The following is a 20,000-nucleotide window of genomic DNA, read 5'->3' on the forward strand; positions in this document are numbered from 1 at the left end:
CGCAATCACATCCCCGTGAAGACCCGCCGCAGCTCCACAGGCAGGTACCGCCACCGGAGCAGCGCTGCCCCAAAGAAACGTTCCCGTCTCCTTCCTAAGTACCACCCCCCGCACCCCTTCCATCACTGCCTGGGCCCCAGCACCAGGGGTGACTTCACCGCTCCCACAGACGGGGACATACGTGCTCAGGAAGTATTTATGTGCTCATGGACGACCGGGCAAGTCAGCCTGGTGCCAAAGCAGCCCTTAGCCGGCTTCTCCTTCCCAGCGTTGATCTGGGAAGGTCAGAGTCACCATCTGGCCCTGACTGCTTTCCTAGCTCCCCAAAAGCACGTCTTGAATGATGATCAACATATGCACACAGCAAATGTGCCAGGGACCGTTCTAGTTCTGAAAGGCAAAGAGACTCCCGGTTTAAAGCTTCAAGAAAGAATGTGTGCCCAGCAAGTCACCCACATGCCCACGGGGCCACCCCCGTAGACAGAAGGGGCCACGCCGGAGCAGGAAAGACCCTCCATCGCTCCCTCCATCACCAGAAGTCTGGGCCTTTCTGCAAACCAGGCCGTAACTCACGGTTTCAGTCCTTCTCGCTCTCCGTTACCGTGACTTTTAAGAGATCATCTGACTTCTCCCCCATCAAGCAGCTATTCCGGAGGCTTTGTGCCAAGTTTGCATAGCTCCATAGCAGTTAAATTAGGATTAAAAATCATTCAGATGCCTTTTTGCCCAGGTAGCAACAATGAAGGGAAATGAAATAAACTGAAAGGCAGAGAGCAGAAAGTCTCTCTGCAGGTCTGACCCTTGAGATCAGCCCTCATGGGTGCCCTGCCTCTGAGCCCTGGAGCTTAAACAAAGCTGCTGCCTTCCTTCCTCCCTCTCTCCCTCCTCCCCGCTTTCTCCCTCTATCCATCCCTCTTTCTTTCTCTCCTTCTCTCTCCCCGTCTCTTTCTTTCAAGAAAGACTCCAGAATTCCAGGACACTGGCATCCAGCTCTCTGAAGCCTGGACAGGAGACAGGGGACGGGGGACAGGGGACGGGGTCAGGGTGGGAGGAGTCCCCACAAGCTCTTCCTTAGACTCCCCTCCCCGCTTTACTCTGGGGGAGCTTCTGGGAAACCAGTGCCCTGGCCCAGGGTCCCCTCCAGCCACCACCAGCCTCATTTCCTGTGCACAAGAGGCCTCTGCTGGAAGAAGCAGAACTTTGCACCATCACCGAACAGCTGGCATGCCTCTTGCTACTCAAATTTTTGCGTCAGTAAAATTGGAAGGAGGCTTACCAAAAGAAAGAAATTTAGAAGTTCTTCGGCTTACTGACTGAAAATTTCTCCTCCAACTCAGGTCACAGAAGCCTGACGATTATTTTCCCTTGGAAGAGAAAACTTAAATCATTCTGTTTCTTTTGGCAAGGAAAACGTAAGACCCCAAGGCCTGATCATCCCAGCCACAGCCAACTGTATTCTTTGAGGAATAATCATCATAAGCCAGCATTTACAACTCACTTACCCATCCTAGGCATTGCACATCCTTTATTTTATGTAATCCTCACAATTCTATGAGATGGTAATTCCTATTAACCTCATCTTAAAGATAAGGAAACTGAGGCTTAGAAGTTAAGTGATTTGTCCAAGTTCAGTACGTGTTAGAGCCAAACCTGCATACTGGAGGTTTAATATCAGAGCAAGAGCCCATACTGCCCTCTCCAAGGCCCAGCTATGTCTCACCTCCAAGCCCGGCCTTTATCCACAAGAATACTTTTGATTACAAAATCAGAACACCGGACTATGAGTGGATTAAACAAATAGAGGCTTTCTTTTTAAAATATCATTGCAAGAAGATCGGAGATAGATCTAGATTTTACATGGAATCTTGCCTTTTAAAAATGTTAATAAGTAATCCAACTTTTAAAAACACTGCTTGGGCCTACAAAATCATCTGCTGGCCAAATATGACTTGTGTAAGACCTGAACCACACTTTCTGCAATCGTACTTTCAAAATGACCAGGCAGGGGAATTCCCTGGTGGCGCAGTGGTTAAGAATCCGCCTGCCAATGCAGGGGACCCACGTTCAATCCCTGGTCCGCGAAGATCCCACATGCCGTGGAGCAACTAAGCCCGTGTGCCACAACTACTGAGCCTGCGCTCTACAGTCTGCAAGCCACAACTACTGAGCCCACGTGCCACAACTACTGAAGCCCACATGCCTAGAGCCCATGCTCCACAACAAGAGAAGCCACCACAACGAGAAGCACGTGCTCAGTATCGAAGAGTAGCCCCTGCTCGCCACAACTAGAGAAAGCCCGCATGCAGCAATGAAGACCCAATGCAGCCAAAAATAAAATAAATTAAATAAATTAAAAAAAAAATGACCAGGCAGAGTGATGAGCTGACAGCTCTGAGACGGAATCAAGGTCCTTACCTCTCCCCTTCCAGGTGCCACTGCTGCCCCCTCACTCCTATGGGCTCCCCTGGATAATGCTGTTTCCAACCCTCATCCAATGCCCTGAGCAAGTGCCAGTTCTGCCCACCTCCCTAGGCTTTCTTTGATGACTTAACACAGGTAATGATAATGATAATAACATTTATTGAATACGTATTGTATGCTATCGATATCTATGCATCAACCCATTTAGTCCTCACAGTTAACATATGAGGTATGATTATTATTATCCCACGTGTACAGAAAGACCCAGTAACTTATATGCAATGTCAAACAGCCTACTAATGGTAGATCTGGAACTCAAACATATGTATGTGTGATTTCAAAGCCCATACCTTTAACTGTTGTAGGATGCTTTTGGTTATAAACTCAGAATACCTGACTACAACTGGATTAAACAAATAGGCCTTATTTTTTATAAGACCAGAGTGAGATGATTACAAGGCTAGTTCAGTAGTTCAACATCTCTGACATCCCCCTATGTCAACAATGTTTCAAGGTCACAGAAAGGCTGCAGCAGCTCCAAGTATCAGGCCTCACACAACAGCCTCTTAACTTCGGCAACAGCATAGGGTTCCTCCTCAAGTCTCTCTCTTATCAGGCAGGAAAACCTTCCCTCAAAACCCCACATTAAGTATCACCTCATGTTTCATTTGCCAGAATTGAGTCACATGCCTAACCCTAGACCAATCACTGGCAAAGGAGAATAGGATTAGTATAACCAACTATGATTCAGTCCCTGGGGCTGGACGCATAGCCACTTCTATTAGCAGAGAACAGAAGGAAATAGCTGTAGGATGGCCTGCCAATAATCTCTGTTCCAACTACAGGGAACATGTGAATTGTCTCCCAGGATCCGGTAAATTTTACAAAAGCTGTGATAAGTAACATTACCGAATAAGAACAAAGGGTTGTTCCCACATACATTATGAGACAGGAATGAGTACCAGTTCTCAACCAGAAATTTCCATGGTCCCAACATCCCATTTCCCCAGATTTCCAGGCCATTTTGGTGTTGCTGTCATCCTTTGTACTCACTCACTGCATACATAGCACAACGTGGCACAAGCTGGTGCTCAATAAATCCCGTGCAAAGGCTGAGACCTGACCTAAGGAGTTCAGCTGCATCATTGTTGCATACTTTCTTTTCATGGCAGGATTCAGTAACCTCTGTCTAAAGAAAATGAGAGACAGTTATAAAACATGACACAGTGATGTGATGCCCTTATTTCTGCAAAGCCTGTTCACTGTTTGGCCCCTATTCGAGGGCAGGTTAGTCCCCTTCAGCTTATTGATCACAAGCTCAGAGCCCAGCCTAGCTGACCAGACAGTCTTGTGCTTTTCCTTCCTCGTGTATTAATTACAGCGACAGCCTTCTAAGACTCCTTTTCTCAACTGACATTTTTTTCATTTATTTTTTTTTTATCATAAACTTTCAAAAAAACTTTCCTAAAGTGTTGAACAAGATGGCCTTATCCTACGTTGCTCCCCCAGAGAATATTCTTGTCTCAAATCTGTGTCACTTTAGGAATGCTTGGGAAATATATCTATCTCTCCTGTACTCCAGTTCAGTTTCATTCCAATAGCGAACAAAATCTTCCTGTTTATTTTCCAAAGTCAAGTAAGAGGAAAAATGAGAAGAGTTTTAGTGAATGTGATTGAGAATATTACCATTTTTGCTGTTTTCTTGATTCTAAACTGGGAAGATGCAATCCTGTGAGCTGACCTCTTTCCATCTCACTCTCTGGAATGTGCTTTGCAGCCACAGAGCAGAAGGACCGGATCCTGGTCTTCCCATTCTATTAATGTTTGCATAACCACTAACAGAAAAGCCTTCTCAGAAATCCAAAGCCAAGAGTGAGTACATCCAATTCTATGCCAGCAAATGTGGCAAAATAAATCTACTAAAATGGCAGAAATTATTAACCTCGGTGCCACATACAAACTGTGAAAGAACGTTTTGGATCTAACTATTCTCTTACAGAAATAATGTATATACATAAAGCAGAAGCTAACACACCATTGTAAGGCAATTATACTTCAATAAAGATGTTTAAAAAAAAAAAAAAGAAATAATGTATATACAACATTATTTCTCTCCTTTTATAAATTGTTGTCAGCATATATTTATGTCCATTCATTAATTTATTCTTCCTTTATAAATTCATTAGTTTCTGACATCTCCCCCCACCACACACACTTTAAAAAAAGTTCTTAAAAGACATTTGCCTTGAGGAGGGGAATTAAGATGGTGGAGTAGGAGTACACAGAGCTTACCTCCCCCACCCCGCACAAACAGATCAAAAATACACCCACTTGTGGAACAATTCTCACAGAAAACTAACTGGGAACTGGCAGAAGAAATCCTATACGACCAAAGCTGCTAGAAAGATCTCCATGTAACTGGGTAGGGCGGGAAAAAAGCATCAGGCCGGGACCTGTGCTCCTGGGAGAGATCTGTAAGGAAAAAAGGTCCGCATGGGTGGACCCTCGCCCAGAGGAGTGAGCCGGTTGACTCGCAATCTGGGCGTCCCAGTCCTGGGGTCCTGCAAGGAGGAGACAAGACCCCTTGCCTATCAGGAAATCTGCTGGGACAGACAGGAGGGCTGGAGAAGCCTAGACTTGACTCGCAGGGAGTGTGCGCGCTTGCAGGCATGCTAACGGCCAGGGCAGAAAAGGCCTTGAGCTGGCAGCTGCCACCACTGCACACTTCCCAATACGAAGCGTCAACCAACCAGGTCCTGCCCACTCCTGCCCACTCGCACGCCTGCTGTGAGATCTGGGCGAAGATTCGGTCTAGCTGCACAGAGACAGACTGGGGCGCCTGGGGAGTGACCTAGGTAGAGCCACCGAGACCCCTGTCAGCACGTGCTCTGGGCCGGCGGCCCGGCCGTGACAGACATCGTCAGCACGCGCTCGGGGCAGCAGCGCAAGAGCGCGCAGCATCTAAGCTCTGAAGCTCGGGCCGACGGGCCCAGGAAGCGTGCAGGAGCAGGCGGCAGCTGTTTCCCAGAGAGAGCGCCCTGGCTCTTCACACCGCGGCTTGGCACCAGACCTGGGCACACAGATCCAGGGAGAAGTCTGCCCCAGAGGCAGCCCAGATCTCAGGCAGCCACACAACCACCTCAGTTCCTGCAGACACAACGCCCCGACCCCCAGTCCCAGCCCGCTCCACACCACAGCCTAGCACTAGATCTGGGACAAACACAACAGAGGAAGAGATGTGGCCCTGGGTTGCTTTTAAGCGGAACCGTGGATGCCTACACAGGTGGCACATACAGCACCTTTGGGGCAGGGCACACACCCAAGGGCAAGGGGACCTGACCAAACCCAACCCTCAGGGCTTCTACTCCAACAACGGGGCAGCAGACCCTGCCCCTGACAGGGCGGTGACAGCCACAGGGGAAGGAGGAAGCCCCAGCTCACATCCAGCACGGGCCCTAGACATTACAACACCAGCCACTCCCCCTTAGCCAAGGGACAAACAGCCAGCACACTCTTAGGAAAGGCGTGGCTGGCATCGCTACCAAAACCAGTCCTTGCACCAAAAGCATTGAACACACAGAACACACAGGACGCTCCCACATAAAAACACCCCTTTAGAGACTTCCTCTGGTGGCCCAGTGGTTAAGAATCCGCCTGCCAATGCAGGGGACACGGGTACGAGCCCTGGTCCGGGACGATTCCACATGCCGCGGAGCAACTAAGCCTGTGCGCCACAACTACTAAGCCTGCACTCTAGAGCCCGCAAGCCACAACTACTGAGCCTGCGCTCTAGAGCCCGTGAGCCACAACTACCGAGCCCGTGTGCCACAACTACAGAAGCCCGCGCACCTAGAGCCCGTGCTCCGCAACAAGAGAAGCCACTGCAATGAGAAGCCTGTGCACCGCAATGGAGAGTAGCCCCCCGCTCGCCGCAAGTAGAGAAACTTTTTCCAGAACTATGGCTTTAAGCACTTTTCGTATAAATGCATATTGTTGACTAAAGGTGACTAATCCTAACAATCTTTTATTCATTGAACTGGTGCTATGTTCCATCAAGAGCAATAAAGTTTTCCCCAAATGTCAAAAAAAAAATGTATTTGAATAAATTATGGCGGAAAACTTCCCAAACCTAAAGAAGGAAACAGATATCCAGGTACAGGAAGCACAGAGAGTCCCAAACAAGATGAACCCAAACAGACCACACCAAGACATACCATGATTCAAATGGCAAAAGTTAAAGGTGAAGAGAAGATTCTAAAGGCAGCAAGAGAAAAACAGTCAGTTACAAGGGAACCCCCATAAGGCTGTAGCCAATTTCCCTGCAGAAAATTTGCAGGCTAGAAGGGAGTGGCATGATATATTCAAAGTTCTGAAAGGGAAAACCCTGGAACCTAGGATACTCTACCCAGCAAGATTATCATTTACAATAAGGGAGAGAAAGAATTTCTCAGAAATGCAAAAACTAAAAGAACACAGCAATTTCCTCTTAGATTTCTTCAGTGATCTCTTGGTTATTTAGTAGCATATTGTTTAGCCTCCATGTGTTTATGTTTGTTACAGTTTTTTCCCCTGTAATTGATTTCTAATCTCATAGCATTGTGGTCGGAAAACATGCTTGATAAGACTTCAATTTTCTTAAATTTACTGAGGCTTGATCTGTGACCCAGGATGTGATCTATCCTGGAGAATGTTCCATGTGCACTCTAGAAGAAAGTGTATTCTGCTGCTTTTGGGTGGAATGTTCTATAAATATCAATTAAGTCTATCCAGTCTATTGTGTCATTTAAAGCTTGTGTTTCCTTATTTATTTTCTGTCTGGATGATCTGTCCATTGGTGTTAAGTGGGGTGTTAAAGTCCCCCACTATTATCGTGTTACTGTCAATTTCCCCCTTTATGGCTGTTAGCATTTGCCTTATATATTGAGGTGTTCCTATGTTGGGTGCATAAATATTTATAATTGTTATATCTTCTTCTTGGATTGATCCCTTGATCATTATGGAGTGTCCTTCTTTGCAGCTTATAACAGGCTTTATTTTAAAGTCTAGTTTATCTGATATGAGTATTGCTACTCCAGTTTTCTTTTGATTTCCATTTGCATGGAACATCTTTTTCCATGCCCTCACTCTCAGTCTGTATATGCCTCTTGGTCTGAAGTGGGTCTCTTGTAGACAGTATATATATGGGTCTTGTTTTTGTATCCATTCAGCCAGTCTATGTCTTTTGGTTGGAGCATTTAATCCATTTACACTTAAGGTAATTATCCATATGTATGTTCTTATTACCATTTTCTTTATTGTTTTGGGTTTGTTTTTGTAGGTCTTCTTCTTCTCTTGTGTTTCCCAACTAGAGAAGTTCCTTTAGCATTTGTTGTAGAGCTGGTTTGGTGGTGCTGAATTATCTTAGCTTTTGCTTGTCTATAAGGCTTTTGATTTCTCTGTCGAATCTGAATGAGATCCTTGCTGGGTAGAATAACCTTGGTTGTAGGTTTTTCCCTTTCATCACTTTAAATATGTCCTGCTAGTCCCTTCTGGCTTGCAGAGTGTCTGCTGAATAATCAGCTGATAACCTTATGGGGATTCCTTTGTATGTTATTTTTTGCTTTTCCCTTGTTGCTTTTAATATTTTTTCTTTCAATTTAATTTTTGTTACTTTGAATAATATGTGTCTTGGCATGTTTCTCCTTAGGTTTATCCTGTGTGGAACTCTCTGCGCTTCCTGGACTTGGGTGGCTATTTCCTTTCCCACGTTAGAGAAGTTTTCAACTATGATCTCTTCAAATATATTCTCAGACCCTTTCTCTTTCTCTTCTTCTTCTGGGACCCCTAAAATTTGAATGTTGGTGCATTTAATGTTGCCCCAAAGGTCTCTGAGACTGTCTTCATTTCTTTTCATTCTTTTTTCTTTATTCTGCTCCATGGCAGTTACTTCCACCACGCCATCTTCCAGCTCACTTATCCATTGTTCTGTCTCAGTTATTCTGTTATTGATTCCTTCTAGTGTATTTTTCATTTCAGTTATTGTGTTGTTCATCACTGTTTGTTTGTTCTTTAGTTATTCTAGGTCCTTGTTAAATATTTCTTGTATTTTCTCGATCCATGCCTCCATTCTATTTCCAATATTTTGGATCACCTTTATTATCATTATTCTGAATTCTTTTTCAGGTAGGTTGCCCATTTCCTCTTCATTTATTTGGTCTTACAGGTTGTAACCTTGCTCCTTCATCTGTAACATGCTTTTTTGTCATCTCATTTTTTTTGATGGGTGGGACTGTATTCCTGATTTGCTGGTTGTTTAGCATGAGGCGTCCAGCACTGGAGTTTGGAGGCAGCTGGGTGGAGCCAGGTCTTGGTGCCAAGATGAGGACCTCCAAGAGACCTCACACCGATTAATATTCCCTGGAACCTGAAGTTCTCTGTTAATCCAGCAGCTTGGACTCAGTGCTCCTACCACAGGAGCTCAGGCCTGATCCCTGGACTGGGAACCAAGGCCTGCAAGCCACGCAGTGCGACAAAACAAAAACAAAAACAAAAACAAAACACCATAAAAGCAACTAACAGAAAAGAGCATAACAATAACAAAGAATGAAAACTAAAATAAAATTAGAAAAATAAAAAATATATTAGAAAAAAACAATAAAAATGAAACAACAAAAACAGAACCATAACAGGCAAACAAAAATAAAAAATAAAGAAAATTAAAACATAAAATAAATAAAAAATTAAAAATTCCCTGGTGCCTCCTCTATCAGTGTCCTTGCCCCCATAGTGAGCTACAGCCTACCCCCGCCTCCCCAGTAGGCCTCCAAGACCTCTAGGTAGGTCTCTGGACCAGCTGCATCAGCCCCACCTCTGCATGTGTTCCTCTCACCAGCTGGCCCAAAACACACATGCCCGTGCAGGCCAGTTGGGGCGCAGGCCTCCACAGGCATAGCCGCAGGGGTCAGCATAGCCAGAGGAGGCCTTGGAGGAGGGTGGTGCTCAGCCAGAGGAGGCTTTTGCAGAGGTGGGGCTCAGGCCCAGGACCCATGTGGCCAGAATAGGTCGTGGGGTGGGGCTCAGGCCCAGGACCCCCACGGCCAGAAGAGTCCCTGGGGGATGGGGAGGACAAATGACAATGAAAACACGATGACCCAAAACATATGGGATGCAGCAAAAGCAGTCCTAAGAAGAAAGTTTACAGCAATTTAATCCTACTTCAAGAAACAAGAAAAATCTCAAATAAACAACCTACCCTAAAACCTAAAGCAACTAGAGAAAGAACAACAAACAAAACCCAAAATTAGTAGAAGGAAAGAAATCATAAAAATCAGAGCAGAAATAAATGAAATAGAAATGAAGAAAACAACAGTAAAAATCAATGAAACTAAAAGCTAGTTCTTTGAGAAGATAAACAAGACTCATCAAGAAAAAAACGGGAAAGGACTCAAATCAATAAAATTAGAAATGAACAAGGAGAAATTACAACTGACACTGCAGAAATACAAAGGATTATAAGAGACTACGACAAGCAACCATATGGCAATAAAATGGACAACCTGGAAGAAAGGCACAAATTCCTAGAAAGGTACAACCTTCCAAGACTGAACTGGGAAGAAACAGAAAATATAAACAGACCAATCACAAGTAATGAGGGCTTCCCTGGTGGTGCAGTGGTTGAGAATCTGCCTGCCAATGCAGGGGACATGGGTTCGAGCCCTGGTCTGGGAAGATCCCACATGCCACGGAGCAACTGGGCCCGTGAGCCACAACTACTGAGCCTGCGCGTCTGGAGCCCGTGCTCCACAACAAGAGAGGCCGCGATAGTGAGAGGCCCGCGCACCGCGATGAAGAGTGGCCCCCCGCTTGCCACAACTAGAGAAAGCCCTCACATAGAAACGAAGACCCAACACAGCCAAAAATTTAAAAAAATAAATATTTTTTTTTAAAAAAACAAAAAACTGTAAAGGCAATTATAACTACAATTAACGGTAAAAGTATAAGAATGAAGATGTAAATAGGACACCAAAATCACAAAATGTGAGGGAGGGGTGGATAAAAATATAGATCTTTTAGAATGCCTTTGAACTTGTATGACTATCATTTTAAAGTAAATAGATAGCGACTTCCCTGGTGGTCCAGTGGTAAAGAATCTACCTTACAATGCAGGGGATGCAGGTTTGATCCCTGGTCAGGGAACTGAGATCCCACATGTCATGGGGCAACTAATCCTGGGCACCACAACTACTGAGCTCACGCGCCTCAATGACAGAAGCTGCGTGCCACAAACTACAGAGCCCACGTGCTCTGGAACCCACACACAACTACAGAGCCCACATGCCCTGGAGCCTGTGCGCCACAACTAGAGAAGAGAAAACCCACACACCACAACCAGACAGAAGACCGTGCGCCGCAATGAAAGATCCCGCATGCCTCAATGAAGATCCTGTGTGCCACAACTAAGACCCAACACAGCCAAAAATAAAAATAAAATAAATTTAAAAAATAAATTAATTTAAAAAAATAAAGCAAATAGATATAGTTATGGGTCAACATACTTGAACTCCATGGTAACCACAAGTCAAAAACATACAATAGATTCACAAAAACCAGAAAGAAAGTCACTCAAGCATACTATGAAAGAAAATTGTCAAACTACAGAAGGAAAAACGAAAAAGAAGAAATAAACAAGGAAAAAAAAATGGTTCTGAAGAACATAGGGGCAGGACAGGAATAAAGACACAGACATAGAGAATGGACTTGAGAACATGGGGAGGGGGAAGGGTAAACTGGTACGAAGTGAGAGAGTGGCATGGACTTATATATACTACCCAATGTAAAATAGATAGCTAGTGGGAAGCAGCCGCATAGCACAAGGAGATCAGCTTGGTGCTTTGTGACCACCTAGAGGGGTGGGATAGGGAGGGGTGGGGGGTAGACGCAAGAGGGAGGGGATATGGGGATGTATTTATACATATAGCTGACTCACTTTGTTATAAAGCAGAAACTAACACACCATTGTAAAGCAATTATACTCCAATAAAGACGTTAAAAAAAAAAAAAGAACTACAAAAACAACTGGAAAACAGGATTAAAATGTCAATAAGCACATACTTATCAATAATTATTTCAAATGTCAATAGACTATATGCTCCAATCAACAGACACAGAGTGGCAGACTGGATATAAAAAACAAAAACCTACAATATACTGCCTACAAGAAACTCACTTCAGGGTAAAAGACACACATGGATTGAAAGTGAAGGGATGGAAAAAGATATTTCATGCAAATGGAAACAAGAAAGCAAGGTCGCAATAGACTTTAAAACAATGGCCATAGGGGCTTCCCTGGTGGCGCAGTGGTTGAGAATCTGCCTGCCAATGCAGGGGACACGGGTTCGAGCCCTGGTCTGGGAAGATCCCACATGCCGCGGAGCAACTGGGCCCGTGAGCCACAATTACTGAGCCTGCGCGTCTGGAGCCTGTGCTCCGCAACAAGAGAGGCCGCGATAGTGAGAGGCCCGCACACCGCGATGAAGAGTGGCCCCCACTTGCCACAACTAGAGAAAGCCCTCGCACAGAAACGAAGACCCAACACAGCCATAAAATAAAAAATAATAATGATTTAAAAAACAAACAAACAAACAAAAAACAATATCTTTAAAAAAAAAAAAATGGCCATAAAGAAAGACAAAGAAGGGCATTATATAATGATATAGGGATCAATACAAGAAGAGGATAGTACACTCATTAACATATATGCACCCAATATAGAAGCACCTAAATACAGAAAGCAAATACTAACAGACATAAAGGAAGAAACTGACAGTAATATAATAATACTAGAAGACTTTAACATCCCACTGACATCAATGGACAGATCATCCAGACGGAAAATCAATAAGGCAACAGAGGTCCTAAATGACACAACAGACCAATTGGGCTTAATTGATATCTACAGGATACTACATCCAAAAAAGAGAGAAAAAAACCCAGAACACATATTCTTTTCAAGCCCATATGGAACAGTCTCTAGGATAGACCACATACTAGGTCACAAAACAAGCCACAATAAGTTTAGAGGACAGAAATTTTTCAAGCATCTTTTCTGCCCACAAGAGTATGAAACTAGAAATCAACCACAGAAAGAAAAATGGGAAAAGAATGAACACACGAAAACTAAACAACATGCTACTAAAAACCAATGGGTCAATGATGAACTGAAAGAAGAAATCAGAAACACCTAAAGACAAATAAAAATGAAAACACAGGGCTTCCCTGGTGACACAGTGGTTAAGAATCTGCCTGCCAAGGCAGGGGACACGGGTTCGAGCCCTGGTCCAGGAAGATTCCACATGCCGCAGAGCAACTAAGCCTGTGCGCCACAACTACTGAGCCTGAGCTCTAGAGCCTGCAAGCCACAACTACTGAGCCCACACGCCACAACTACTGAAGCCCATGCACCTAGAGCCCGTGCTCCGCAACAAGAGAAGCCACTGCAATAAGTAACCTGCGCACCACAACGAAGAGTAGCCCCCACTCGCTGCAACTAGAGGAATCCTACATGCAGCAACGAAGACCCAACACAGCCAAAAATGAAAATAAATTAAAATAAATAAATTTATTAAAAAAATGAAAACACAACCATACAAAATCTATGAGATGCAGCAAAAGCAATGTTAAGAGGGAAGTTCATTGCAATATAGGCCTTCCTCAAGACACAAGAAAAATCTCAAATAAGCAGCCTAACCTACCAGCTAACAGAAATAGAAAAAGAACAAACAAAACCCAAAGTCAGCAGAAGGAAGAAAATAATAAAGATCAGAGAGGAAATAAAATAGAGATTAAAAGCAATAGGAAAGATCAATAAAACCAAGAGCTGGTTTTTTGAAAAGATAAACTAAATCAACAAACCTCTATCTAGGCTCACCAAGAAGAAAAGAGAGAGGACCCAAAATAAATAAGAAATGAAAGAGGAGAAATAACAACTGATATCACAGAAGTACAAAAAATCATAAGAGAATATTATGAACAGTTATATGCCAACAAATTGAACAACCTAGAAGAAATGGACAAGGTTCTAGATACATACAGCCTGCCAAAACTGAGTCAAAAAGAAACAGATAATTTGAACAGACTGATTACTAGAAGTGAAATAGAATCTGTAATTTAAAAAAACAAAAACAAACAAAAACCAAAAAACAAACAAACAAAAAAACTCCCTCCAAACAAAAGTCCAGGACCAGACAGCTTCACTGGGATATTCTACCAAACATACAAAGAAAAACTTATACCTATCCTGATCAAACTGTTCCAGAGATTTGAAGAGGAGGGAATACTCCCAAATTCATTCTATGAAGCTACCATGGCCATGATACCAAAACCAAAGGCATTACAAAAAAGAAAATTACAGCCAATATCTTTGATGAATATAGGTGCAAAAATCTTCCACAAAATATTAGGAAACTGAATCCAACAATATATAAAAAGGATCATAGACCACGATCAACTTGGATTCATTCCAGGGTCGCAAGGATGGTTCAACATATGCAAATCAATGTGATATGCCACATTAACAAAAGAAAAGACAAAAATCATATGATCATCTCAATAGACATAGAAAAAGCATTTGACAAAATTCAACATCCATTCATGATAAAAACTCTCATCAAAGTGGATATAGAGGGAACAAATCTCAACATAATAAAAGCCATTTACAATAACCCCAGAGCCAACATAATACTTTAACAGGGAAAAGCTGAAAGCCTTCCCACTAATTTCAGGAACAAGACAGGATGCCCACTCTCACCACTACTATTCAAAAAATATCGGAAGTCCTAGCCACAGCAAGCAGACAAGAAATAAAAGGCTTTCCAAATTGGAAGGGAAGAGGTAATAAAACTGTCACTATTTATAGATGACATGATTACTCTATATAGAGAACCTTAAAGTCTCCACACAAAAACTATTAGAACTAATAAATGAATTCATCAAGGTAGCAGGATACAGATTATATACAGAAATCTGTTGCATGTCTTTACACTAATAAAGTAATATTCGAAATAGAGAGTAAAAAGAAATCCCATTTAATATTGTGTCCAAAAAATGCCTAGGGGGCTTCCCTGGTGGCGCAGTGGTTGAGAATCTACCTGCCGATGCAGGGGACCACGGGTTCGAGCCCTGGTCTGGGAAGATCCCACATGCCGCGGAGCAACTAGGCCCGTTGAGCCACAACTACTGAGCCTGCGCATCTGGAGCTGTGCTCCGCAACAAGAGAGGCTGCGATAGTGAGAGGACCGCGCACGCGATGAAGAGTGGCCCCCGCTTGCCACAACTGGAGAATGCCCTCGCACAGCAGAAACGAAGACCCAACACACCCAAAAATAAAAAATTTAATTAATTAATTATTATTTTAAAAATACCTAGGAATAAACTTAATCAAGGAAGTGAAAGACCTATACACTGCAAACTATAAAACATTGATAAAGAAAACCGATGGTGATTCAAAGAAATGGAAAATATACCCATGCTCTTGGATTGGAAGAATGTAATACTGTTAAAATGGCATCATACCACCCAAAGCAATCTAAAATTTAATGCAATCACTATCAAAATACCCATGACATTTTTCACAGAACTAGAACAAATAATCCTAAAATTTATATGGAACCACAAGAGGCCCTGAATTGCCAAAGCAATCCTGAAGGAAAAAACAAAGCTGGAGGCATAACGCTTCCAGACTTCAGACTATACCACAAAGCTACAGAAATCACAGTAATCAAAGCAGCATGTATTTGGCACAAAAACAGACAAACAGCTCAATGGAACAGAATAGAGAGCCCAGAAATAAACCCACGCACCTATGGCAGCTAATCTACGTCCAAAGGGAGCAATAATAGTCAATGGAGAAAAGACAACCTCTTCAAAAAGCGGTATTGGAGAGCTGGACAGCTACATGTAAATCCATTAAACTAGAACACTCCCTCACACCATATACAAAAATAAACTCACAATTGTTTAAAGACCTAAATATAAGACAGGACACCATAAAACTCCTAGAAGAGAACATAGACAAAATATTCTCTGACATAAATCATAGTAATCTTTTCTTAGCTCATCTCCCAAGGCAAAGAAATAAAAGCAAAAATAAACAATTGAACCTAGGCAAACTTAAAAGCTCTTGCACAGTAGAAAGGAAACCATCAACAAAATGAAAAAACAACCCATGTACTGGAGAAAATATTTGCAAACAATATGACCAATAAGAAGTTTAATATACAAAATACCAAAAACAGTCATGCACCTTTAATATCAAAAAACAACAACTAATCAAAAAAACAGCAGGCCAGAGACCTAAACAGACATTTTTCCAAAAAAAAGACATACAGATGGCCAAAGTCACATGAAAAGATGTTCCACATCACTAACTATTAGAGAAATGCAAATCAAAACTACAGTGAGGTATCACCTCACACCAGTCAAAATGGCTATCACTAAAAAGTCTATAAATAACAAATGCTGGAGAGGGTGTGGAGAAAAGGGAACCCTCCTACACTGTTGGTGGAATGAAGTGGTGCAGCCACTATGGAGGTTCCTTAAAAAACTAAAAATAGAGTTACCATATGATCCAACAATTCCACTCCTGGGCATATGTCTGGAGAAAACTCTAATTCGAAAAGATACATTCACCCCAATGTTCACAGCAGCACTATTTACAATAGTCGAGACATGGAAGCAGCCTGAATGTTCACTGACAGATGAATGGATAAAGAAGATGTGGTATGTATATGTATATGTGTGTATGTGTATATGTGGAATATTACTCGACCATAAAAAATAATGAAATAATGCCATTTGCAGCAACATGGATGGGCCTAGAGATTATCATACTAAGTCAAGTAAGTCAGACAGAGAAAAACAAATGCCTTATGATATCACTTATATGTGGGACCCAAAATATGACACAAATGAACTTATTTACAAAACAGAAACAGACTCACAGATGTAGAAAACAAACTTATAGTTACCAAGGGAATAGAAGGTGGGAGACGGATAAATTAGGAGCTTGGGACTAGCAGATACAAACTACGATATATAAAATAGATAAACAACAAGGTCCTACTGTATACCAGCTGGTATACTGAATCACATTGCTGTATACCACACACTAACACAACATTAAAAATCAACTATAATTCAATTAAAATTTTTTTTAATTAATAAAATAAAAAGTAAAAAATATTGAAGTGGATCTCTTGTCTACAGTACTAAAAAAAAGATGTGTTATATACATATATACAATGGAATATTACTCAGCCTTAAAAAATGAAATATTGGGACTTCCCTGGTGGTCCAGTGGTTAAGAATCTGTCTTGCAATGCAGGGGATGCTGGTTCAATCCCTGGTCGGGAAACTAAGATCCCACACGCCGCAGGGCAACTAAACCCATGTACCGCAACTACAGAGCCCACATGCTCTGGAGCCCACGCACCACAACTAGAGAGCCCGCGTGCCACAACTACTGAGACCACTGAGCCCACGCACTCTGGAGTCCACACGCCACAACTAGAGAGAAGCCTGCCCACCGCAAAGAAGAGCCCGCGTGCCTCAACGAAGGATCCTGCATGCTGCAACTAAGACCCGATGCAGCCAAAAAATAAACAAATAAATAAATATTTTAAAAAATGAAATATTGCCATTTACAGCAACATGGATGAACCTAGAGAATATCACACTTAGTGAAGCAAGTCAGAGAAAGACAAATATTATACACTATTACTTACATGTGGAATCTAAAAAAATAATGCAAATGAATCTATATACAAAACAGGAGGGACTTCCCTGGTGGTCCAGTGGTTAAGACTTTGCCTTCCAATGCAGGGGGTGCGGGTTCGACCCTTGGTTGGGGAGCTAAGATCCCACATGCCTTGCGGCCAAAAAAACCAAAACATTAAAAAAACAGAAGTAATATTGTAACAAATTCAATAAAGACTTTAAAAATGGTCCACATCAAAAAATATTTAAAAAAAAAAAACCAAAAAACAGGACCAGGAACAGACTCACAGACAGAGAAAACAAACTTATGGTTACCAAAGGGGAGGAGAGCGGAGGGCAAAGCAGGAGTATAGGATTAACAGATACACACTACTATATGTAAAATAGATAAACAATAGGGATTTACTGTATAGCACAAGGAATTATATTCAATATACTGTAATAACCTATAGTGGTAAATAATCTGAAAATACATATATATAAGTGAATTACCTTGCGGTACACCTGAAACTAATGCAATATTGTATTAGCTATACTGTAATTTTAAAAAAAGAAAGAAAAAAGGCATCTGCCTTTATTTGCTTCATTTATACCCTTGCTTCATGTACTGAGTGATAATGATGTTAAAAAAGTATGACTAGCATTTATTTTGTTCCAGACCCTATTTGTTTACTTTTTACCACTACCTTTGAAGGTTAGAGATTACTATCTCCATTTTACAGATGAGAAAACTAAAATCTAGAAGATCAAGTGGTTGCCCAAGGTCACACAGCCAATAAGCCTCAGAACTTGGGTTCTGACTCAGGTCAGTGTGGCTGGAAGCCCTGCCCTCTCTAGACAAGAGGGTCACACCACAGAATGGTGCCTCCGTTTACAGAGCCTTCACTAAGTGTCAGTACTGGGCCGAGCCCATGAACCACATTTTTAATTTATTCTTCAAAGCACACTTACAGGGACTTCCCTGGTGGCGCAGTGGTTAAGAATCCGCCTGCCAGTGCAGGGGACATGGGTTCGATCCCTGGTTCGGGAAGATCCCACATGCCGCGGAGCAACAAAGCCTGTGCGCTACTGAGCCTGTGCTCTAGAGCTTGCGAACCGCAACTACTGAGCCCACGTGCCACAACTACTGAAGCCCATGTGCCTAGAGCCTGTGCTCCACAACAAGAGAAACCACCGCAATGAGAAGCTCGCGCACCACAACGAAGAGTAGTCCCCGCCCGCCGCAACTAGAGAAAAGCCCGTGTGCAGCAACGAAGAGCAAACGCAGCCAAAATAAATAAATTAATTATAAAAAAACCCCACACTTACAAGGTGAGTGTAATTATTCCCATTGTACTACAAGAAAACTGAACGTAGAAGTTAAATAACTTGATTAAGGTTACAGAGCTAGTAAGGGCAGAATTGCAATGTATTGGGTCGTTACAGAAAGATATTAGGGAAAAACCCAAACAAACTTTTTGGATTTGGCCAACCCAATAAATTCTGGCCCATCAACTTCAAAGCCCACCTCACAGGGTACCTAGCACAGAAAAATGCTCTAGTGAATGGAGAGGTGTGTCCTCCCTGCCCCCAGCAACAGTGACAAGAAAGCGATTTAATATTTATCAGGTAGGAATCTTCTGGGTTACATCCCTAAGTCACAGCCTTTCATAAGGCTGTTATATATATTTTGAAATAACACATAAAATGAGGGAACTCATAGATACTGAAGGAGAGGCCTGGGTTGGCTGCATTTATTTTCTTTTTAGTCTCTGAACCACGGCCAAAAGTTTCTCAGCTTTAAAACCAAAACTATTATCTATTTAGTCTTGATTCTAAAGCCAGATTCTCACTGCCAGTCCATTCTATAACCAATTACCTGATTCTTCTTAGAGAAGACCCCTCAAATATCCTGGATTAGATTCTTCAAACTCTTCAAGTTTATCAAATAGACTAAAAACTTGACCAGAGCTAAATGGAAATTAATGCCCAGCATGGTACTGGGCAAAACTGAGTGTTCGGGCTTCCCTGGTGGCGCAGTGGTTGAGAATCTGCCTGCCAATGCAGGGGACACGGGTTTGAGCCCTGGTCTGGGAAGATCCCACATGCCACGGAGCGACTAGGCCCGTGAGCCACAATTGCTGAGCCTGCGCGTCTGAAGCCTGTGCTCCGCAACAAGAGAGGCCGCGACAGTGAGAGGCCCGTGCACCGCGATGAAGAGTGGCCCCCACTTGCCGCAACTAGAGAAAGCCCTCGCACAGAAACGAAGACCCAACACAGCCATAAATAAATAAATAAATAAAATTTTTAAAAAACTGAGTGTTCATGGAATGAGGAAATAATCCACAAATGAAACACCAAGTTGTCAATGCAATTTATATAACTTTAAAATTTTAACATAATTTCAAACTTACAGAAAAGTCGCAAAAGCAGAACAAAAAATTCCTACACACCTTTACCCAAACTGGCTACTTATTAACATTTTGCCCCCTTTGCTTCATTACCAATGTAATTTTATAAACATGATAATGCAGAATAAAATGATTTCATAGCAATTATAATTAATCAATATTTTTTAAGATGGTTCAAACTCAAGTTAAAGGGAACACCGCTTTGCTGCCAGGATCACCAAGTACAAATTTAACCACAGCCTTGAATTGGAAAGCTCACTGGATTCAACCAAATCTGAAGCCCATACATAACAATGGGTGACCTATGTCAGGACACCCGAAAGTTTCCAAAGTGACCATGGTGATGTCCATTTCAATATGAGCTTTTTTTCCAAAGGAGAATCATTCTAATGGCCTTTGAAAAAGTAAACTATTATTGTTAAAACAATATTTTAAAAA

This window comes from Balaenoptera musculus, chromosome 5 (genome assembly GCF_009873245.2).
Source record: "Balaenoptera musculus isolate JJ_BM4_2016_0621 chromosome 5, mBalMus1.pri.v3, whole genome shotgun sequence".
NCBI lineage: Eukaryota > Metazoa > Chordata > Mammalia > Artiodactyla > Balaenopteridae > Balaenoptera > Balaenoptera musculus.